The sequence below is a fragment of the Loxodonta africana genome, chromosome 4, assembly GCF_030014295.1.
Source record: "Loxodonta africana isolate mLoxAfr1 chromosome 4, mLoxAfr1.hap2, whole genome shotgun sequence".
Taxonomy (NCBI): Eukaryota; Metazoa; Chordata; class Mammalia; order Proboscidea; family Elephantidae; genus Loxodonta; species Loxodonta africana.
In genome coordinates, this window is record NC_087345.1 from 38,023,026 (window position 1) to 38,047,348 (window position 24,323).

Genomic DNA, 24,323 nt, shown 5'->3' on the forward strand with positions numbered 1-24,323 from the left:
TGGTGAACATGTTATATGTAATTTCTTGCTTACTTGACTGTAAGCTCCCTGAAAGCTAGCATCTGTCCTGTTCACATTTTTCTCCCCTGTGCCTAGGTCATAGACAGGCACATAGTATGTGCTCGATAAATTTTATTTTTCTGATTAAAGCGCTCAGATTTCCAAAGTATGAGTCGCCTTTTAACAGAGACATTAAGAATCACTACTGAGAAAGAGGTTGTTTGCTAAGGAAAATATTTCAGTCAGATGTGCAAATCAGACTGTGCTCTCACAATACCAAGAACTATTAACGCATTGGAAAATTTGCTAACTTCTTTGCTTCCTAGAAGTCTACGTATTTTGGCATTTGTTTTTGCACGTTGTGAAACACAATCTCTTTTCTTAGTTTGAGAACTCTCTGAGTTTCACTTAATTTCTTCTTCCCAGACTGACTGTGCCTCGAATCCTTGTTTTTGATCCCCTGTTTTCTTGTGGTTTTCTTTACCTTTCACTCATAAATGGCCCTAGATTTGAAATCTACCCTCTGATAGCAAGATCAGAAAGGGGTCTGTCATTAAAAGAGTATTTTTGCCTGACGTCAAGAGGTAGGAGAAACATGAGGCTTTTATTTTTCATTTTTAATCAATGTTTTGACCTTCCTTTGCTCAAAGTTTCCAAGCACTGCACCTTTGCAATCTCTGGGCAATTGGTTAAGCTATTTTAATAACTGTATTTCACCATATATTTTCTCTCTTTTTCAAAACATAGCTAAATGATACACCAGGGTTCCTTGCAGCACTTTTCACAACAGCCAAAATGTGGAAACAATCGAAATGTCCATCAAGAAATGAATGGAGAAACAAAATATTGCATATGCACTCGATGCAGTATTGATCAGCCACAAAGAGAAGTGAAGCCCTGATGCACGCCACAACATGGATGGACCCTGGACACGTTAGGCTGAGTGAAATAAGTAAGTTGCAAAAGGAAAAATACTGAATGATCTCACTGGTATAAAATAAGCAAATACATTGTTGTCGTTAGTTGCTGTGGAGTGGATTCTGATTCATGGTGATCTCCTGTGTGCAGAGTAGAACTCTTCCATAGGGTTTTCAAGGCTGTGACCTTGCTGAAGCAGGTCATGAGGCCCGTCTTTTAAGGTGCCTCTGGGTGAGTTTGAACTGCTAACCTTCCAGTGTGATCGCACTCACATGAAATCAGCAAATATATCCCATCGCCATCAAGCCGATTCTGACTCATAGCGACCCTATAGGGCAGAGTAGAACCGCCCCGTAGGGTTTCAAGGCTGTAATCATTACCAAAGCAGACTGCCACATCTTTCTCCTGTGGAGTGCCTGGTGGGTTCAAACAACGAATTTTTCGATTAGAAGCCAAGCACTTAACCCCTTCTCTACCAGGGCTCCAAACAAATATATAGAAACCAAAAATTATAAGCAGTTACTAGGGGTGGGAATGGAGAATTTTTGCTTAGGGGTCATTGAGTTTATGTTAATGGTGGTAGAATAATTTGGAAAAGATAGTGAGGATGGTCACACGACTTGAAGAATGTAATCCAAGTCACTGAATTTTACGTGTAGAAATTGTTGTGTATATTTTTACCGTAATTTAAAAATTAGATAAATGACTAGATTCGAAATGCGTGGGTTGGAACTCCCTGATGTGAGACTGCAGGAAGTGCAATGACATATATTCAAGTCTTAAGTATGCTGCTCTTAATCTTGTGGCCTTAGGGAAGCTGCCAAACCTGTCTGAACTTCAGGTGTTTCATCTGCAAAATAAGGATGACTCCAACCTTACATCTTACTTTCTGCCTTGTGTGTGGTTGTTGTTGTTGTTAGGTGTACTCAAGTCAGTTTTAACTCACAGCGACCCTATGCACAACAAAACGAAACACTGCCTAGTCCTGCGCCATCCTCACAAACCTTGCTATGTTTCAGCCCATTGTTGCAACCACTGTGTCAATCCATTGTGTTGAGGGTCTTCCTCTTTTTCGTTAACCCTCTACTTTAGAAGCATGATGTTCTTCTTCAGGGACTGGTCCCTCCTGATAACATGTCCAAAATATGGGAGATGAATCTCACTAACCTTGCTTCTAAGGAGCATTTTGGCTATACTCGTTTCTTCTTCTGGCAGTCCATGGTATATTCAATATTCTTTGCCAACACCATAATTCAAAGGTATCAATTCTTCTCCAGTCTTCCTTATTCATTGTCCAACTTTCACATGCATATGAGGTGATTGAAAACACCATGACTTGGGTCAGGCACACAGTCCTTAAAGTGATTTCTTTGCTTTTTAACACTTGTAAGAGGTCTTTTGCAGCAGATTTGCCCAGTGCAATGTGTTCTTTATTTTCTTGACTGCTGCTTCCAGGGATGTTAATAGTGGATTCAAGTAAAGTGAAATACTTGACAACTTCAATCTTTTCTCTGTTTGTCATGATGTTGCTTATTGGTCCAGTTGTGAGGATTTTTGTTTTCTTTATGTTGAGGCATAATCCATGCTGAAGACTGTAGTCTTTGATCTTTATCAATAAGTGCTTCAAGTCTTCTTCACTTTCAGCAAGCAAGGTTGTGTCATCTGCATATTGCAGGTTGTTAATGAGTCTTTCTCCAATCCTGATGTCATGCTCTTCTTCATATAGACCAGTTTCTTTGATTATTTGCTCAGCATACAGATTGAATAGGTGTGGTGAAAGGACACAAGCCTGACACACACATTTCTTGATTTTAAACCAGGCAGTTTCCCCTTGTTCTGTTGGAACAACTGCCTCTTGGTCTATATACAGGTTCCTCACAAACACAATGAAGTGTTCTGGCATTCCCATCCTTCACAATGTTATCCATAATTTGTTATGAGCCACACAGTCAAATGCCTTTACATAGTCAATTAAACACAGGTAAACATCTTTCTGGTATTCTCTATTTTCAGTCACAATCCATCTGACATCAGCAATGATATCCCTGGTTCCACGTGCTCTTCTGAATCTGGCTTCAATTTCTGGCAGGTCCCTGTCAATGTTCAGCTACTGAATGATCTTTGGCAAAATTTTACTTGTGTGTAATATTAACGATATTGTTCGATAATTTCTGCATTCTGTTGTATCGTCTTTCTTTGGAATGGGCACAAATATGGATCTCTTCCAGTTGGTTGGCCAGATAGCTGTCTTCCAAATTTCTTGGCATAGACGAGTGAATACCTTCAGCACTGCATCGGTTTGTTGAAACATCTCAGTTGGTACTCTGTCAATTCCTGGAGCCTTGTTTTTTGCCAATGCCTTCAGTACAGCTTAGACTTCTTCCTTCAGTACCATAGGTTCTTGATCATATGCTACCTCCTGAAATGACTGAATGCCAACCAATTCATTTTGTACAGTGACTGTATTCCTTCCATCTTCTTTTGATGCTTCCTGCGTTGTTTAATATTTTCCCCTACAGAATCCTCCAACATTTCGACGCGAGGCCTGAATTTTTTCTTCAGTTCTTTCAGCTTGAGAAATGCTGAGTGTTCCTCACTTTTGGCTTTCTAACTCCAGGTCTTTGCACATGTCATTTTAATACTTTGTCTTCCCCAGCTGCACCTTGAAATCTTCTGTTCAGCTCTTTTACTTCATCATTTCTTCCCTCCACTTTAGCTACTCTACATTCAAGAGTAAGTGTCAGAGTCTCTTCTGACATACCCTTTAGTCTTTTCTTTCTTACCTATCTTTTTAATGACCTCTTGTTTTCTTCATGTATGATGTCCTTGATGTCATTCCACAACTCATCTGGTCTTTGGTCATTAGTGTTCAATGCATCAAATCTATTCTTGAGATGGCCTGTAAATTCAGGTGGGATATACTTAAGGTTGTACTTTGGCTCTTGTGGACTTAGTTTAATTGTCTTCAACTTCAATTTGAATTTGCATATGAGCAATTGATGGTCTGTTTTGCAGTCGGCCCCTGGCCTTGTTCTGACTGATGATATTGAGCCTTTCTATGGTCTCTTTCCACAAGTGCAGTCGTTTGATTCCTGTGTATTCCATCTGACGGCGTCCATGTGTATAGTTGCCATTTATATTGTTGAAAAAAGGTATTTGCAATGAAGAAGTCATTGGTCTTGCAAAATTCTATCATTTGATCTCTGGCATTGTTTCTGTCACCAAGGCCGTATTTCCCAACTACCAATCCTTCTTCTTTGTTTCCAACTTTCACATTCCAATCACCAGTAATTATCGATGCATCTCGATTGCATGTTTGATCAATTTCAGACCACAGAAGTTGGTAAAAATCTTCAATGTCTTCATCTTTGGCCTTAGTGGTTGGTGCGTAAATTTGAATAATAGTCATGTTAACTGTTCTTCCTTGTAGGCGTATGGATATTATCCTATCACTGACAGTGTTGTACTTCAGGATAGATCTTGAAATATTCTATTTGATGATGAATGCAAGACCATTCCTCTTCAATTTGTCATTCCTCATTCCTGGCATAGAAGACCATATTATTGTCTGATTCATAATGGCTGATACAAGTCCATTTCAGCTCACTAATACCTAGGATATTCCATTTCATTTTTGACAACTTCTAATTTTCCTAGATTCATACTTTGTGCATTCCACATTCCTATTATAAATGGATGTTTGCAGCTGTTTCTTCTTATTTTGAGTTGTGCCACATCAGCAAATGTAGATCCCGAAAGCTAGACTCCAACTGCATCATTAAGGTTGACTCTTCTTTGAGGAGGCAGCTCTTCTCCAGTCGTATTTTAAGTGCCTTCCAACCTGAGGGGCTCATCTTTCGGCGCTGTACCAGACAATGTTCCACTGCTATTTATAAGGTTTTCACTGGCTAATTTTTCTGAATAGACTGCCAGGTCCTTCTTAGTCTGTGTTAGTCTGGAAGCTCAGTTGGAACCTGTCAACCATGAGTGACCCTGTTAATATTTTAAATACCAGTGGCATAGCTTCCAGCATCACAGCAATATGCATGCCACCACAGTATGACAAACTGACAGATGTGAGGAGTGTGTGTGGTAGGCACTGAATAAATGTTAATATCCCTCCTCAACAGTTCTGCTATTCTGCTGTTAATTATACCTGTGACCATGTAATGGTTCGTATGGAACCTCTGCAAATTCAAATTATCTTCTATGATAATAAATATCCACTGTTAGCTGGAGCAGTTGCCAGCCAGTCACGATGTCCACACTTACCCAAAACTTTTAAGTCTCCTATTAATGATAGGATTCTTCACTTCCTTTCCTCCAAAGTGGTTTTGACATACTCTGCTCATTCTAGCGGTGGGGAAAAAAACTCATCCCATATAGAAAATTGAGCCACTGATCTCAAATGGTACTAGAACTCTGGGTCCAGAATTCAGCTTGACCACCATCAGTGGAAACAGAATCATGTGGAAAGACAAGGGAGTGAAATGCTGGATGGTAGAGAGGTGAAAAATTATTGAGGAACCCATATTTAAGAATCTAGAGGCATGGCCATCTTAGCCTATCAGGTGGCTTATTTTATAAATTTATATTTCCAAATACTGGTTCCTTATCTTTGCCAAGCACCTTTGGACCCTACAGGGAGTTTTACAGCTGGTATCTCCTTTTACCCTAACAACTATGCCGAAACATTGGCAAATATTCTTATACCCATTTTTCAGAACAAGAAACTGAGAAGAGTGTGCCCAGATCGCACAAGCTTATGCATGATGGAGTTGAAACTTAACTTGCAGTTTCTGGCTCTAAAACCAGGACTCTCTCTACAACACTGCTCTAACTTTTATACAGTTGAATATGCCAATCCACCTCAGAAGGGAAATATACTCAGAAATCCCTCCACAGTGTTACACAGAAAAAAGTACCAGAGAGGAGGAAAGAAGACCAAGGCCCCAGTCTCAACCATTAATGGTTGGGATGCTAGTTTCCTTACCTCTGGAAAGAATGGGGGCAATGCATGATTCCAAGTTTCCTCCCATGTTCCTACTTCTTAAATGTATATATTTAGTTGCTTTAATGCATAAGCCAGGTACATGTGACACAGAAGAAATGTCAAAAAAAAAATTAAGTTTGGAATTCATCACAAGATCAACAGCAATGGCTGTGTCTTTAACCTGATGTGACCACTATGACTGAATATAATAGTTGGGATTTTCATTCATGGAATCTTGGAAATAAACCATTACTTCACTAAACTTCAATTAACCTTTCCATATCTCAGTTTTCTCCTATGAAAAGCAGGAATTAAAATGCTTTCTGTACCAGATAACAAAATTTTTTATTCCTTCCCCCATGCCATTTCTGTGTCTTCCTAGCCTCCCTATCCTTACCCCAAGAGAAGTTGCTAATCTGATTGGTTAGAGTCTGGGACTAGAGATAAAACCTTGTAACTAGTGGACAGGTTTCCCACACATATGAATGGTTATCTTTCTTTCCTACTATATGCAATTGTGTGGACAAGCGAACTCAGGCCTCTCTCTTACTCTTTCCTTTCTCCATGCAAGTGCCTAGGGAGATAAGTCAAATTACCAGCCATCATATTTTCTCTGTCATTTTGTCATCCTTCTTCTATGAATTCTTATATAAGGTACTAATATCTCAAGATTTAGACTCAAGAAGGAGTAGGAGGTTCTGCTTAGGCCTCAAGGCCTAGGTAATGTATTTCTATTTCTTTTTTATCAAAGCCTACAATGAGGAATGTTAGATGGTGCCTCAGTTAATAAAAAACATTTGCAGTCTTACAGTTTCTGAGGTTGGGAATCCAGGAGCAACTTGGTACTCATTCAGGGTCTCTCAAGAGTTTGCCTTCAAAATGTTGGCCAGGGCTGCAATCATCTAAAGGCTTGACTGGGGCTGGAAGATCCACGTGCAAGGTGGCTCTCACACATCGCCATTATTAAGTAAGAGTTACTTGAACACAGGCACTGCAGACCGTGGTTGACGCGCATATCTGAAACCACAGAAAGTGAAACTGCAGATAAAGAGGGACTACTATTTACCCCACATTTTGAATGCCATTAGTGTAAGATTTTTCTTTGTTTTTCAGTAGAAAGACAAATGTAGTAAACTGTACTAGATTTCATAAGCATTTAATGTTATTAAATAAGTCTCATTGTAGAAATAAAAGACAAATCTAAGAAACCTCCTGGACTTAAATAGGGGTTTCCATTTCTGCCTCCAAATTGGCCCTCAAAATTTTGCTTCCAGCGTGAATCATGAAGTAATCCCTTCTTCACAAAAGAGAACTTTACTTTTGCCCTTCTTTGTCCATATGCCAAAATAAATTATGTCCATGTTGATCACATTATACCTAATTAAACTGAATAGTTTGGTCCCAAAGGTATACTAAATCCATATCTTTTATTGTCACTTGAGGTAAAATTTAATTTTACTTAAGTACACTATCCCCTGAGATTGGTAGCCTAATTCTAAAGGCTAAGTGGACTTCTAAGAAGCAAGAAAATGGAGGGGAAACCACAGAGGCCAAGCTGATGTTTTGTGTGTCTTCAATTCTAGATTCTCAGAATTGAACTAAGGAGTAGGCAGGGCCAAGATAGCACAGTAGTCAGATGCTTCCGGTGGTCCTTTTTATAACAAAAAAAAGACCCCCCAAAAACAAGTGAATTGATTATATATATGACAAGCTAGGAACCCTGATCATCAAAGGCAAAGTTAAGAAATCGGACTGAGTGACAGGGGGAGGGAGAGACAGTAGAGAAGCAGTGAGGAGCTGCCAAGTCAGCGGGAGTGCCTCAGCCCTGATTCCCTGGCACTACCACAGTGGGGCTGGCGGTAGTGTTCAGGGCATGGCTGCTTCAGTGAAAGAAGGTAAGCAAAGTGGCGCACCCCTGGCACGACAACGGCAGGGCTGGTGGTGGCATTCAGGATGCGGCTGCTTCAGCCAAAGAAAGCAAGTGAGGTGGCAATCCCTTGACCCCCTGGAGTGACCACGGTGGGACCGAGCCAAAGCACAGGATCTATGCAAGCCTTCAGAATCTGAGATAAAACAACACTCTCGGCACAAGATAAGTGATTTTGTCTAATTTACTGCTTGGATCTAATAGTTCCTCCTTTTGAAAGAACTCTCTCCCATCTATCTGATCCCTCCTCCTTCTGCCCCAGGCCCTCCCTCTGCTGCAGTAACAGTTGATTTCCCTAGGCCTGAGATAGGTCCTGCTGAGCTCCCTGAGCCATTCTCCCAGCCTTGGAGAAGGAACAAATTAATAAAAGGGGGAAAAATACTCTGCCAACTCCCCTAATCTGGAAACTCAGAGCAGAAGTGGCTCCTGTCCAGGCACGAGCAGTCCACAGACTTTGCCTCTCACCACTGCACGTATCCAGGTGGCTCCATTACGGCAGGTACGATCTGGCTGTTTTTTGCAAGGGTGAATCTCTTTGAGGTCTGACTATAACTGTTTCAGCTGTGTGGTGGAGAGGCAGATTTTCAATGCTTGATAACACTCTGCCTATTAAACAGTGCCTTCACCTACCCACAGCAGGGGACTGAGGACTGGTGGCTCCACCTACACCACCTAACCACCCACAACAGGGGTCCAAGGCTAAGTGGTCCCTCCCAGTACTTACAGTTAAAAGCATTGGGTGCCTATGGTACAGCTGCAGAGCCTACCCACCAAAGCACTCTAGAGAACAGAGATGCGCCTTCCTCACAGACAGGGGAAGGTTGTCAGCCCCATGCCTTCCTCAGAGTGTGAACCCCTGCTGCAACCAGAAACCTGTGAATATACCAATCACCACTGCTCCTCTACGATAGTAGGTGAGAGCCTGAACCACACACTAGGTAACTGACAACCTGGACACCTGAGCTGAATCTATACAAGAATAGTGAATGGACTCCCGGTTCATACACCTGGTAACATTTCTAGCCATCTGGTGACAGGACCTTAGCGCTTCAAAGGCTCCAATAATCAAGTTAGCTCACTCTAGTAGCCAATTTGGGTATATCAAAACAAAAAAAAAAGCAAGAAGCTAGGACACAGTGAGCAAACATAAAATAAATTAATACAATAACTTATAGATGGCTCGGATACAATGGTTGCTATCAAATCACTTAAAGAAGCAGACCATGATTGCTCCAACAAACTCCCGAAACAAAGGATCAAAGACTCTTCCAGATGAAGATGTATTCCTGGAATTACCAGATGTAAAATACAAAAGATTAATATACAGAACTCTTATTAGGAAGAGTTATCAGGAAGGAGATCAGGCAAAACACAGAACAAGCCAAAGAGCATACAGATAAAGCACTTGAGGAAATTAAGAATATTATTCAAGAACATAATGAAAAATTTAATATGTTGCAAGAATCCACAGAGAGACAGCAGTCAGAAATTGAGAAGATTAACAATAAAATTTCATAATTAGACAACTCAGTAGAAAGTGAGCAGGACAGAATTGAGGAGCTGGAAGTCAGAATTAGAGAGATTGAAGATAAAACATTTCACAAAAATATATTTGAAGAAAAATCAGATAAAAGAATTAAAAAAAAAATGAAGAAACCCTAAGAATCATGTGGGATTCTATCAAGAAGAATAACCTACAAGTGACTGGAGTACCAGAACAGGGAGGGATAATAGAGAATACAGACAATTGAAGATTTGTTGGCAGAAAACTTCCCTGACATAGTGAAAGATGAAAGGATATCTATCCAAGATGCTCATCAAACCGATACAAGGTAGATCCCAAAAGAAAGTCACCAAGACTTACCAAAACCAAAAATAAAGAGAAAATTTTAAGAGCAGCCAGGAATAAGGGGAAAGTAACCTACAAAGGAGAATCAATAAGAATAAGCTCGGACAACTCAGCAGAAACCATGCAGTCAAGAAGGCAATGGGATGACATATATAAAGTTTTGAAGGAGAAAGATTGCCAGCCGAGAATCATACATATATACAGCAAAACTGTCTCTCAGATACTAAGGCAAAATTAGGACATTTCCAGATAAACAGAAGCTTAGGGAATTCGCAAAAGCCAAACCAAAACTACAAGAAATACTAAAGGGAATTCTCTGGTTAGAAAATCAATAATATCAGATATCAACTCAACACTAGAACTCAGGGCAGAGCAACCAGATATCAGCCTAGATAGGGAAATCACAAAAATAAATCAAGATAGAAAAACCCTCAAAACAGGGAATCAGCAATGTCGTTATGTAAAAGATGACATTAAATCGATAAAGAGAGACTAAATAAAGTAGGCATAGATCTTCCATATGGAGAGGAAATCAAGGCAATATAGGGAGATACAAGTTAGGTTTAAACTTAGAAATATAGGGGTAAATATTAAGGCTATCACAAAGGAGACTAACAATCCTACACATCAAAATAAAATACAAGAAAAATATAAAGACTCAGCAAAAACAAAATCAACAACAATGAAAATGAGGAACACACAATTTAAAAAGAAAAACTACTCGGCAAAAAAAAAAAAAAGGGAAAAATTAACTGTCTACAACACACAAAAAAGACATCAAAATGACAGCACTAAACTCATAAAAAATACCTATCAATAATTACGCTGAATATAAAAGGACTAAATGCACCAATAAAGAGACACAGAGTGGCAGAACAGATTAAAAAAAAAAAAAAATTAAAAAAAAAAAACATGATCCATCTATATGCTGCCTACAACAGACAAATCTTAGACTTAAAGACATAAACTAAAACTCAAAGATGGAAAAAAAATATTAACCAAACAACAATTGAAAAAGAGCAGGAGAGGCAATACTAATTTCTGACAAAATAGATTTTAAACTTAAATCTACCACAAAGGATAAGGAAGGACACTATATAATGACTAAAGGGAAAATATACCAGAAGTGGAAACCCTGGTGGCATAGTGGTTAAGTGCTATGGCTGCTAACTAAAAGGGCGGTAGTTCGAATCCACCAGGCACTCCTTGGAAACCCTGTGGGGCAGTTCTACTCTGTCCTGTAGGGTTGCTATGAGTCAGAACTGACTTGACGGCAATGGGTTTGGTTTGGTATACCAGGTGGATATTACCAAATTAAATATTTATGCACCCAATGACAGGGCTTTAAGATACATAAAACAAACTCTAACAGCACTGAAAAGCAAGACTGACAGCTCCACAATAATAGCAGGAGACTTCAACACCACTTTCAGCGGAGGACAGAACATTCAGAAAGAAGCTCAATAAAGACACGGAATCTAAATGCCATAATCAACCACTTGACCTCATAGACATATACAGAACACTCCACCCAACAGCATCCAAGTATACTTTCTTTGCCAACACACATGGAACATTCTCTAGAATAGACCATATGTTAGGTCATAAAGCAAGCCCAAACAGAATTCAAAACATTGAAATATCACATAGCATCTTCTCTGACCATAAAGCCCTAAAACTAAAAGTCAGTAACAGAAAAAACTGGGAAAAGAAATCAAATGGATGGAAACTAAACACTTTGCTCAAAATTAATTGGATTATAGGAGAAATTAAGGATGGAATAAAGAAATTCATAGAATCCAATCAGAATGAAAACACTTCCTATCAGAACCTTTAAGACACAGCTAAAGCAGTGCTCAGAGGTCAATTTATAGCAATAAATACACACATCCAAAAAGAAGAAAGGGCAAAATCAAAGAATTATCCCTACAAGTTGAATAAACATGAAAAAGAGCAAGAAAAGGAATCTTCAGGCAGCAGAAGAAAGCAAATAATAAAAATTGGAGCAAAATTAAATGAAATAGAGAATAGAAAAACAACTGAAAGACTTAACAAGACCAAAAGCTGGTTCTTTGAAAAGATTAACAAAATTGATAAACCATTTGCCAGACTGAAAAAAGAAAAACAGGAGACAAAGCAAGTAACCCCAATAAGAAATGAGATGGGTGATATCACAACAGACCCAACTGAAATTAAAAGAATCATAACAGAATAGTATGAAAAACTGTACTCTAACAAATTTGAAAACCTAGAGGAAATGGACAAATTTCTAGAAACACACTCCTACCTAAACTAACAAAAACAGAGGTAGAACAACTTAATAAAGCCATAACAAGAAAAAAGATTGAAAAAGTAATTAAAAACTCCCAACAAAAAAAAAAAAAAGCCCTGGCCCTGACAGCTTCATTGGAGAATTCTACCAAACTTTCAGAGAAGAGTTAACACCACTACTACTAAAGGTATTTCAGAGCATAGAAAAGGGTGGAATACTCCCAAACTCATTCTATGAAGCCAGCATAACCCTGATACCAAAACCAGGCAAAGGCACCACAAAAAAAGAAAATTACAGACCTATATCCCTCATGAACTTAGATACAAAAATTCTCAGCAAAATTCTAGCCAATAGTGTCCAACAACATATCAAAAAAAACAATTCACCATGACCAAGTGGGATTCATACCTGGTATGCAGGGATGGTTCAACATCAGCAAAACAATCAATGTAATCTATCACATAAATAAAGCCAAAGACAAGAACCACATGATCTTATCAATTCATGCAGGAAAGGCATTTGACAAAGTTCAACACCTATTCATGATAAAAAGTCTAAGCAAAATAGGAATAGAAGGGAAATTCCTCAACATTATAAAGGCCATTTATACAAAGCCAACAGCCAACATCACCCTAAATGGAGAGAGACTTAAAGCATTCCCCCTGAGAATGGGAACCAGCCAAGGATGTCCTTTATCACCACTCTTATTCAACATTGTGCTGGAGGTCCTAGCCAGACATATTAGGCTAGATAAAGAAATAAAGAGCATCCAAATTGGCAAAGAAGAAATAAACTTATCTCTATTTGAGGATGACCTGATTTTATACACAGAAAAACCTAAGGAATCTTCAAGAAAACTACTAAAACTAATAGAATAGTTTATTAGAGTATCAGGATACAAGATAAACATACATAAATCAGTTGGATTCCTCTACACCAACAAAGAGAACATGGAAGAGGAAATCACCAAATCAATACCATTTACGATAGCCCTTATTGGATCAAAGACCTAAACATAAAATCTAAAACGATAAAGATCATGGAAGAAAAAATAGGGACAACGCTAGGAGCCCTAATACATGGCATAAACAGCATATAAAACATTACTCACGTGTACAAACACCAGAAGAGAAATTAGAAAACCGGGAGCTCCTAAAAATCAAACACCTATGCTCATCCAAAGACTTCACTGAAAGAGTAAAAAGATTATCTACAGACTGGGAGAAAGTTTTTAGCTACAACATTTCCAATCAGCGTCTGATCTCTAAAATCTACACGATATTGCAAAAACTCAACAGCGAAAAGACAAATAACCCAATTTAAACATGGGCAAAGGATATAAACAGGCGCTTTACAAAAGAAGACATTCAGGCTGCTAACAGATACATGAGGAAATGCTCATGATCATTAGCTATTAGAGAAATGCAAATCAGAACTACAATGAAACTCCATCTCACTCCAACAAGGCTGGCATTAATCCAAAAAACACAAACTAAGAAATGTTGGGGAGGTTGTGGAGAGACTAGAACACTTATACACTGCTGGTGGGAATATAAAATGGTACAACCACTTTGGAAATTGGTTTTGCGCTTCCTTATGAAGCTAGAAATAGAACTACCATAAAAAACCAAAACCAAACCCACTGCCGTCGAGTCAATTCCAACTCATAGCAACCCTACAAGGACAGAGTACAACAGCCCCATAGAGTTTCCAAGGAGCGCCTGGCAGATTTGAACTGCCGACCTCTTGGTCAGCAGCTGTAGCACTAAACCACTATGCCACCAGGGTTTCCAGAACTAGCATACAACCCAGCATTTCCACTCCTTGGAATATACCCTAAAGAAAAAAGAGCCTTCACACGAACAGACATATGCACACCCATGTTCATCACAGCACTGTTTACAATACCAAAAAGATGGAAGCAACAAAGGTGCCCATCAACAGATGAATTATGAATTATGGTATATTCACACAATGGAATACTATGCAACGACTAAGACCAATGAGGAACCTGCAAAACATTTCATAGCATGGAGGAATCCGGAAGGCATAATGCTGAGAGAAATTAGTTAATTGCGAAAGGACAATATTGAATGAGACCACTATTATAAGAACTCTAGATAAAGCTTAAACACAGAAGAAAATATTCTCTGATAGTTACGAGGGTGGGGAGGAAAGGAGAGGGATATTCACTAACTAGATAGTAGACATAAATTTTTTCAGGTGAAGGGAAGGGCAACACACAACACAGGGATAGTCAGTACAACTGGACTAAACCAAAAGCAAAGAAGTTTCCTGAACACAACCAAACCCTTCGAAGGCCAGAGTAGCAGGGATGGGGGCTTCAGGGGATATCTAGGTCAGTTGGCATAACAAAATGTATAAAGAAAATGTTCTGCATCCCACTTTGGTGAGAGGCGTCTGGGGTCCTAAACGCTAGCAAATGGCCACCTAAGATGCATTAATTGGTCTCAACCTAGCAATGAAGAACACTGAAGACATATGGTAAAGATGAGCCCAAGAGGCAGAAAAGGCCACATAAACCAGAGACTCCATCAGCCTGAGACCAGAACCAGATGGTGCCCGGCTACCACCAATCACTGCCCTAACAGGGAACACAACAGAGAATCTCTGACAGAGCAGGGGAAAAGTGGGATGTCGATATCAAATTCTCATAAAAAGATCAGGCTTAATGGTCTGACTGAGACTGAAGGGACCCTGACAGTCATGGTCCCTGGACCCTTTGTTAGCCCAAGATTGGAACCATTCCTGAAGCCAACTCTACAGACAGGGATTGGACTGGACTATAAGATAGACAATGATACTGGTGAGGAATGAGCTTGGCTCAAGTAGACACTTGAGACTATGTGCGCAGCTCCTGTCTGGTGGCGAGATGAGAAGGAAGAGGAGGGCAGGCGCTGGCTGAATGGACACAGGGAATAGGGAGTGGAGAGGAGGAGTGTGCTCATTAAGAGGAGTGCACCTAAGGATACGCAGCAAGGCGTGTATAATTTTTGTATGAGAGACTGACCTGATTTGTAAACTTTCACCTAAAGCACAAGAAAGAAAGAAAGAAAGAATTGACCTAACATTGTGCCAAAGGCCCCAGGTAACCTGCTCCCTATCTTTCTGTGCATTCCTTCTCCTCTGAAAGACAAAGCAGTCTTCTGAAGTTGATCAGCCTTCGAATGTTGACATTTATATGTAGGTGTTGAAAGGACCAAAACCTTTAACTGAGATGATTTTTAAAGATGGCTAAGAAGAAAAATGGAGCTCCAGTGGCGCAATGGTTAAGAGCTATGGCTGCTAACCAAAAGGTCGGCAGTTCAAGTCAATTAGCCGCTCCTTGGAAACCCTATGGGGCAGTTCTATTCTATCCTATAGGGTCACTATAAGTTGGAATTGGCTCAACAGCAACGGATTTGGTTTTGGTTTTAAGAAAAATGGAGAGTTATCCAGTCAAGAAGGAAGAGGTATAAATTGATATTACATTCATGCTGTATGTTAGAAAGTTCTGAAAACAGTCAAACCTCTATATACAAATTTAGGTATGACATGTGTGTGTAAGTGTGTATGTATGTATACATATAGAGAGAGAGAGGGAGTCCTGGCGGCACGGTGGTTATGTGCTTGGCTGCTAACCAAAAGGTCAGTGGTTTTAACCCACCAGCTGTTCTGTGGGAGAAAAGATTTGGTAAAGATTACAGTCTAAGAAAACTTATGGGGCAGCTCTGCTGTGTCACATTGGGTCACTAGGAGTCAGAATTGACTAGACGGCACACAACAACATAAATCTCTGAGGCAGTCATTTTATCAGAGCACACAGTTCTATTTACCCAGTTTCTGAGGATTAGTCTCAGGAGCAACTTTATGTCATATATATTGGCTATAACACTATATATGGGCTACAACACAAGGCTTCACTATGTAAATCCAATGTCCAAACTGTGATTCAGTAAGACAAACAATACCTTCTCTTCTGCACAAGCCTGTGTCTGTGCAGGGGGTATAATATTACTTTGGTAGTGAGGGAGCCAATTCTCCTGAAAACCTTTATCTCTTCCTAGACAATTCTGGGATTTAGATGTGCAACAAACAAAAAGAAGAGGAGAAAAACACTTTTTCTTAGAAGCCACAAAAGACCAATTTCCTTTTTTTGAGTACTGCAAAACACATACAACAGGCCATGTCTCTAAAAAGCTCTGACATATCTATTAGCCATAATCTTTTTTGTGTTAAAAAAAACAAAACAGCCACAGAAATACTGCTGCTTCCAAAAAAGAAGTGCTGTCTGAACACTTTTTAACTTCCTCCTTGCAAGGAAGATCTGGGTTTTGTTAAATTATCATCAGAAGACAAGATCTTTGTTGCTTCAAGGCAGACAGGCCAAGGGTGGCTTGATTGACTTTGTCATCTCTATCGTGACTGAGGTATCAGAGACTGACCATGCAAGTACTTGGTTAAAAATGATAATCAGCTAAAGAAAAGTAAATAAATAGTGTCTATATATATTTTTGTACTTTCTATACTTTCTTGGAAGTGGAAGTTGGCTTCCTTTAAATGAATTTTCTATATATAAGAACATGTCATCTGCAAATAGAGATTGTTCTATTTCTTCTTTTCCAATATGAATGTCTTCTATTTCTTTTTCTTGCCTAAGTTCACTGACAAAAGCCTCCAGGGTAATTTAAAATAGAAGTGGTGAGAGTTGTCATCTTTGCCTTCTTCCTGATCATAGGGGAAAAGAATCCAGTCTTTCATCACAAAGTATTATGTTAGGCTGTGTTTTTCATAGCTGACCTTTATCAGATTGAGGAAACTCCCTTCTCTTCCTAGTTTGTTGAGGTTTTTAATCATAAAATGGTATTTGATTTTGTCAATTGTGTTTCTTTGCATCAATTAAGATGACCATATGCTTTTTGTCCTTTATTTTATTATTATGGGTATTAGAGTAATTGATTTTCTGAGGTAGATCAACCTTGCATTCCTGGGATAAATCCCACTTGGCCATGGTATATAATCTCTTTATATATTCCTGGACTTTGTTTGCTTTTACTTGTTTAGGATTTTTGTGTCTATATTCATAAAGGATATTAGTCTGTAGTTTTCTTTTTTTTATGATGCTTTTGATTTTGGAATCATGGTAAGATCAGTCTCATGAAATGAGTTAGAAAGTACTCCCTTCTATATTTTGGAACAGTTTGTGAAGGATTGGTATCTTCTTTGAATGTTTAGTATATGTCTTAGAAGCAAAACCAGTGAAGCTAATATGTATACATATACATACATACACACACAGAGAGAGTTTTCTCAAGGAAATGGCTCACACAGTTGTAGAGGCTGGCAAATCCCAAGTACATGGGTGAGGCGTCAGGCTGGAGGCATCTTCTAACTCACAAAGCTGCAGTGGCTGATGAACCCCAAGATCAGCAGGTCAGATGGCAGGCTGCTGGCTCACAGGCTGCAGAGGCTGACGAATCCCAAGATCAGCAGGCAATACAGCAGGCTGCTGGCTCAAGATCCAAGAACCAGAGGTCAGATGATGATGAGCTGGATGCAGGTTCCAGAATAAGCAAAAGCCAGCAAGCATTGTCAGGAAGTCCATATATATTGGATGCAGGCCTTGCCCTAAGAAAACTCCCCTTACAACTGATTAACTGATTGCATCGTGGAGGTGATTACATTATATCACAAAATGGAGGACAACTACATCATCACATAACTGCCAAATTACACCACTACATAACTGCCAGACTGCATCATTATATAACTCCCTAACCACTGAGAATCACAGCCAGCCAAGTGGACACAGCCACAACCATCACAGTCCACCACTTGTCAACTTGGCATCTGTACCCATCTCCTTAAACCATGCACAATCTCTAAATAAAGACAATTACAAAGTCATACTTATGCCCACATGATCCGTTACTTGGATTCCAAAGGGAGGAACACTCCTACCAGCATCCGTTACTTGGATCATGTGGGTAGGATGATCTATTCTGTGGAAACCAGTCATCATCTTTCCCTTGCCACTCCTGTCGTTGTCCAATGGGCTCATGAACAAAGTAGCCACGGTGGCAGGGATGGACGTTATGCATGGGCACAGCAACATGTACTTCCAGTCACCGAGGCCAACTTGGCTACAGCCACTGTTGCGTGCCCAATCTGCCAGCAGGAGAAACTGAGTTCCCAATATGGCATCATTCCTCAAGGTGATCAGTCAGCAACCTGGTAGCAGGTTAACTGAATTGTACCACTTCCATCATGGAAAGGGAAGCATTTTGTTCTTACTGGAATAGACACTCTGGATATGGATTTACCTTCCCTGCACCCAATGCTTCTACGAAAACTACCATTTGTGGACTTACAGAATGTCTTATCCATCATCATGGTATCCCACACAGCATCGTCTTGCATCAAGGGACTCACTTGAAGCAAATGAAGTGTGGCAATGGGCCCATGCTCATAGAATTCACTGGTCTTACTACATTTCCTATCATCCTGAAGCAGCTGGCTTGAAAGAACAATGGAATGGCCTTCTAAAGACACAATTACAGTGCCAGCTAGGTGGAAATACCTTCTGGGGTTGGGGCAATGTTCTCCTTGAGGCTGTATATGTTCTAAACCAGTGTCCAATATATGGTGCTGTTTCTCCCATAGCCAGGATTCCTGGTTCCAGGAATCAAGGAGTGAGAATGGAAGTGGTACCATTCACTATAACCCCTAGTGACCCACTTGAAAAATTTTTGCTTCCTGTCCCTGTGATTCTATGCTCTGTAGGTCTAGAGGTCAATTGACACAGTGGCTGCAAAAATGGGCTCAAGCATAACAGTGATTGTTAAGGACGGCTCAGGCCCAGGCAGTGTTCGTTCTGTGGTACGTAGGGTCGCTATGAGTTTGAACCTACTCCACGGCACCTAACAACAACAACAATACCCACATGATTGTTAATATCATCTTCTGCCAAGGTCACACTTTGGTGGGCATTCACATGAGACATAAAGATCTTCACATTTTTGGCCCATTCAGAGAGGTCTATCCACATATCTCTTCTCCGTTCCTCCTTGTCTCCAATTTTACAATCATGTTCTTCCAAGTCCCTGACCATCCAGCCAAACCATTGATCACAGCCCTTGATGCACAGGCCATTTCTCCTACCAAGAAAAGTGAACAACCAGGTGCACTGCTCAAAGTTCTGACCATGGGGAGGATCTCCCTTCACCACTGTCCTTCAGGGAGGTCCCAGAAAGGGGCTGTAGTGCTGCCGCTGTCCGCTTTCAACTGGTGCCTGCATATCACACAGAACCATTTGTAAACCAGGCGCTAGTTTTCTCTTCTTCAGCCAACCAGTCATAAGAAACTCCCCATAAGGGCAGGTAATGTGACAAGAGTGGAGACCATGGGCATTTGAGCCACTTCCTCATGCAACTTACTTGTGCCTTCAGATCCCGCTCTGACCTGATCTCACATATACCACTTCTGTGCATGTCAAATTTTATGGCACTGTGGGTCAGACAACACCCAGTTCATGATGGGCAGCTCCCACCACATGGTGACTAGGTGGTCCATAGTTAGGCATTCAGTTTCTACTAAGGCCCAGTAACAAGCCAAAACCTGTTTCTCAAAAAGAGAGTAGCTTTCTGCAGAGAATGGCAGAGATTTGCTCCAAAATCTTAAGGTTCTGCACTGTGATCCACCAATAGGGACCTGCCAAAGACTCCAAGGAGCATCTCTATCTGCCACTGACACTTCAAGCAACATTGGATCAGCTGGATAATATGCCCCAAGTGGCAGAGCTACATGCACGGCATCCTGAACCTGTTGCAGAGCCTTCTCTTGTTCTGGGTCTTGCTCTTGCTCAAAATTAGCAGCTTTTCAAGTCAATAAATAGGTCAGAGTAGCACAACCAAATGAGGAATATGTTGCCTGCAAAATCGAAAGAGGCCCACCAGGCATTGTGCCTCCTTTTTAGTTGTGGGAGGGGCCAGATGCAATAACTTACCCTTCACTTTAGAAGGAATCCCTCGAATCTTGACATGCCCCACATCACCAGACTCCTAAAATTTCACAGAGATTGAAGGCATCTGAATTTTATAGGATTAATTTCCCACCCTCTAGCATGCAAATGTTTTACCAATAAGTCCAGAGTTATTAACGCTTCTTCCTTACTAGGTCCAATCTGCACAATGTCATCAATGTAATGGACCAGTGTGACATCTTGTGGAAGGGAAAGACGATCAAGATCTCTGCAAACTAAATTATGACATAGAGCTGGAGAGTTGATATACCTCTGAGACAGGACAATGAAGATGTATTGCTGGCTTGGCCAGCTGAAGGCAAACTGGTTCTTGTGTTCCTTCACAACCAGAGTTGAGAAAAAGGCATTGGATGGATAGCTGCATACCAGGTATCAGGAGATGTGCTAATTTGCTCGAACAATGAAACCACATTTGGAACAGCAGCTGCAATTACAGTCACCACCTGGTTAAGTTTTTGATAATCCATAGTCATTCTCCAAGATCCAACTATTTTTTGCACAGGCCAAGTGGACAAGTTGAATGGGGATGTAGTGAAATCACCACCCCTGCATCCTTCAGGTCTTGATGGTGGCAGTACTCTGTGTAATCCCTCCAGAAATGCAGTATTGCTTTTGGTTTACTATTTTCCTAGGTAGGGGCAGTCCTAATGGCTTCTTCCACTTGGTTTTTCCTATCATAACAGCCCTTATTCCAATTGTCAAGAATCCAATGTGGGAGTTCTGCAAGTTTCTGAGTACATCTAATCCAATTACACATTCTGGAACTGGGGAAATCACTATATGATGGGTTCAGGGACCCACTGGACTCACTAGGACATGAGCCTGCGCTAAGACTCCATTAATAACCTGACCTCTATATGCCCACACTCTAACTGGTAGGCCACAGTGATGTTTGAGTGTCCTGGAGTTAGTGTTAGCTCAGAGCCAGTATCCAGAAATCCCCCAAAAGTCTGATTATTTCCTTTTCCCCAGTGAACTGCCACTCTCATAAAAGGTCATATATCCCTTTGGGGAAAGCTGGGAAAAAGATTAACAGTATAAATTTCTGACAGTGTAGTGGGGTCCTTCCTCAAGAGGATCTGGCCTCCCCTTCATTCAAAGGGTTGCAGGTCTGTAAACCGGCTGAAGTCTGGGAATTGATTGAGGGACCATGACTCTATTCTGGTGGTTGAAGTTAGACTGCTGTCACTTTACCTAAAATTCTTCCGCTTGTACAATTCAAGTAAATACTTAATAGATTTCCCATCTATTTCACTCCTAAGGTCACCATGACAAAGTAGCCAATGCCATAAGACTATATGAATCAGGCTATTCTGATTACTGCTTTGACTCTGCTGTCCATTACAGTAACCATGCCCACCTTGTCTTTGCCAATAGAGTGTTGCCATTTGGCCCTTACCACCATGGGGTCCAATCAGCCCCACTGCAGCCTTAATTCAGTTGGGGCAGTTTCCACCGTCAAATCTTACATAAAATAGCAATCACAGCAATCTTCAAGGATGCTGGTGCTCCCTTTACAAATTCATTACTCACCATTGTGATAAATGGTATGTCTTCTGGGCACTCCATATGTGGGTCTGTGGGTCTAACCTGATAAATCCATTCTGACAGGCCAATTTCCCTAAACTTTTGAATACCTTATTCTACAATATACCAAAGCAGGTCTGGTTCTTCAACTTGATTTAGCATAGGCCACCGTGTAATCTATGCTTCAGTGAACCAACCAAACTACTACATCCTTTCCTAATACCTCAAGCTGAAACACAGAATGAAGAATCTGTGTTTACTGGGCCCATATCAATTAACTCAGACTGATCCATCTTTATGTTCCTTGCACCATTATCTCACACCATTAATAGCCATTCCCACACACATTCCCCAGGTGTGTTCGTACATATTAGAAAAGTCAAGCAGTTCCTTTAGAGTGTAGCATACCTCCTCTGGGTCTCACCTTGTACCTCACCTTTTGGGGCTCGCTGGGACTTAAGTCCAGTTCTACCATAGGTCTAGAAGCAAAACTGGGTGGTAGGGAGTGTTCTGAGAACATTCAACAATGTCTTGTAAGGCATCTGTCTCAGGCAATGCCCCAGGAAATGACTCCAGTGCCTCCCCAGGAGATGACTCAGTTACCACCCTAGGTGATATCTCAGACAAAGGCTCTTCAGACACAGCGGGGTTAATTTCATCAGATGGGGGTGGCGATGCTAATGGTTTTACAGGTAGGGTGGCTTAGCAGACAAAATGGAGTAATCTTTTTAGATGGGAGTGAGATGGCTGGTTCTGTTGGCAAAAGTGATTTAATGGAATTTAGGGGCCCATTTTCTCCAGCTTCCTGATTATCTGCCCATATGACCCCATCCCAAGTTTCAGTATCCCATTTCTTCCCAATCAATGCCCTCACTTTAACTTGAGACACCATTTGAGATTGGGAACTCACTTGGTGCTATAATTCAGCCACTCTTACGATAAGACTCTGGGTTTGGTCTTCAGCAGTATCAGCTCTGTTACTACAAGAAATAAGACTTTCTTTCAAGGTATAAAGGGAAACTTTGAGGTCATTTATACAACACTTCAGCTGTGAATCAGAAGCCCTGAGTTCATCTCTTTCCTTCACACTTTGTCTACTGAAAGTAGAACCAACCAACCAGCCTCCTTATGCTTCTCATTCTGACAAAATTGTAGAAGAGTATCATACATGCAATCACCCAAAGCCTCACCTCTCACCAATACTTGATCTATTGGTGGTGACATTTTGTGTATTTCTATTGTCACCTCATGCCATGGATTAGCAGTGCCCTCTTTACTACTGGAAGAAGAGTCATCTACATCTATAAGACTAATGAGACTGGAGAACCAATTTAGAAAATTCAGTCTTACTATGTTGTTTCTCTAGAACCACTCTAGGTCCCAAATGGCTTGGGCTGGGTTCTCTAGAAAAGCAAAATCAGTGAAAGCTGTGTGTGTGTGTGTGTGTGTGTGTGTGTGTGTGTGTTTGGGGGGAAGGGTGTTTATCTCAAGGAAATGGTTCACACGGTTGTAAAGGCTGGCAAGTCCCAAGTCTGTGGGCCTGGCATCAAGGCTGGAGGTGTCTCTTGGCTCACGAAGCTGCAGGGGCTGAGAAACCCAAGATCAGCAGGCCAAATGGCAGGCTACCAGCTCACACGCTACAGACCAAAAAAAAATCCCAGATCAGCAGTTAAGATGGCAGGCTGCTGGGTCACAGGCTGTGGAGGCTGATAAATCCAAGATTGGCAGTTAAAATGGCAGGCTGCTGGCCCACAGACTGCAGAGTCTGACAAATCCCAAGATCGGCAGGAAATACGGCAGGCTGCTGGCTCAAGTCCCAGGAAACAGAAGTCAGATCATGATGAGCTGGATGCAGGATCTAGAGTAAGCAAAAGTAAGCAAGCTTTGCCAGAATTTCTATATATGTTGGATGCAGGCCACACCCCTGAGAAAACTCCCCTTACAACTGATTGGCTGATCACCTTGGATCACATCGTGGAGACGACTACATTATATCACAAAAAGGAGGATAACTGCACCACTACATAACTGCCTAACTACACCATTACATAACTGCCAAACCAATGAGAATCATGGCTCAGCCAAGTTGACACACAACTTTTACCATCTCAATATAATTCACCAGTGATGTCATCAGGACCTGGGCCTTCTTCTGTGAGAAATTTTTAAATTACAAATTCAACCTCTTTACTTGTTATAGGCCTATTCAGATTTTCCTTTTTGTTTTGTTTTGTTTTGAGTCAAGTTTGGTAATTTATGGCTTTGTAGGAATTCATCTATTTCATCTAAGTTGTTGGTGTAAAGCTGTTCATGGTATTCCCTTATTATCCTTTTTATTTCTGAAAGGTCAGTAGTGTTGTACCTCTTTCATTTCGTATTTAAGTAATGAGTGTCTCTCTCTCTCTTTTTCCTTTTTTTTTTGGTCAGCCTAGGTAACGATTTGTCATTTGGTTGAACTTTTCAAAAAATCAACTTTTGGTTTCACTGATTTTCTCTATTTTCATGTATTCTCTAGTTCGTTTATTTCTGCTGTAGTCTTTATTCTTTTCTTCCTTCTTCTTCCTTTGGGTTTAGTTTGACCTTTTATTATTTTTTTAAGGTGGAATGTTATCTTCCTGGTTTATGAGCTTTCTTCTTTTTTTAATATAGGCATTTATAGGTGTAATTATTCCCATAAGCACAGCTTTAGCAATATCCTATACATTTTGGTATATTGTGTTATCATTTCATCTCAAAGTATTTTATAATTTCCTTATGATTTCTTCTTTGACCCACTGGGTATTAAGTTATATGTGG

At 40.5% G+C, this 24,323-nt stretch overlaps 1 protein-coding gene across 2 annotated transcripts in view; it reads right to left on the bottom strand.

The window, feature by feature from the left end:
* CRADD (CASP2 and RIPK1 domain containing adaptor with death domain) overlaps positions 1-24,323 on the bottom strand; it is a 310,952-nt gene that overhangs the window by 42,281 nt on the left and 244,348 nt on the right. Inside the window, exon 3 of one of the 2 annotated variants that reach the window (XR_010321722.1) lies at positions 6,721-6,928. The exons of the other annotated variant lie outside the window; for it this stretch is intronic. The gene's annotated coding sequence lies outside the window, so the exon portion shown is untranslated. The remainder of the gene's footprint in view (positions 1-6,720; positions 6,929-24,323) is intronic. 2 annotated transcript variants of the gene reach the window in all.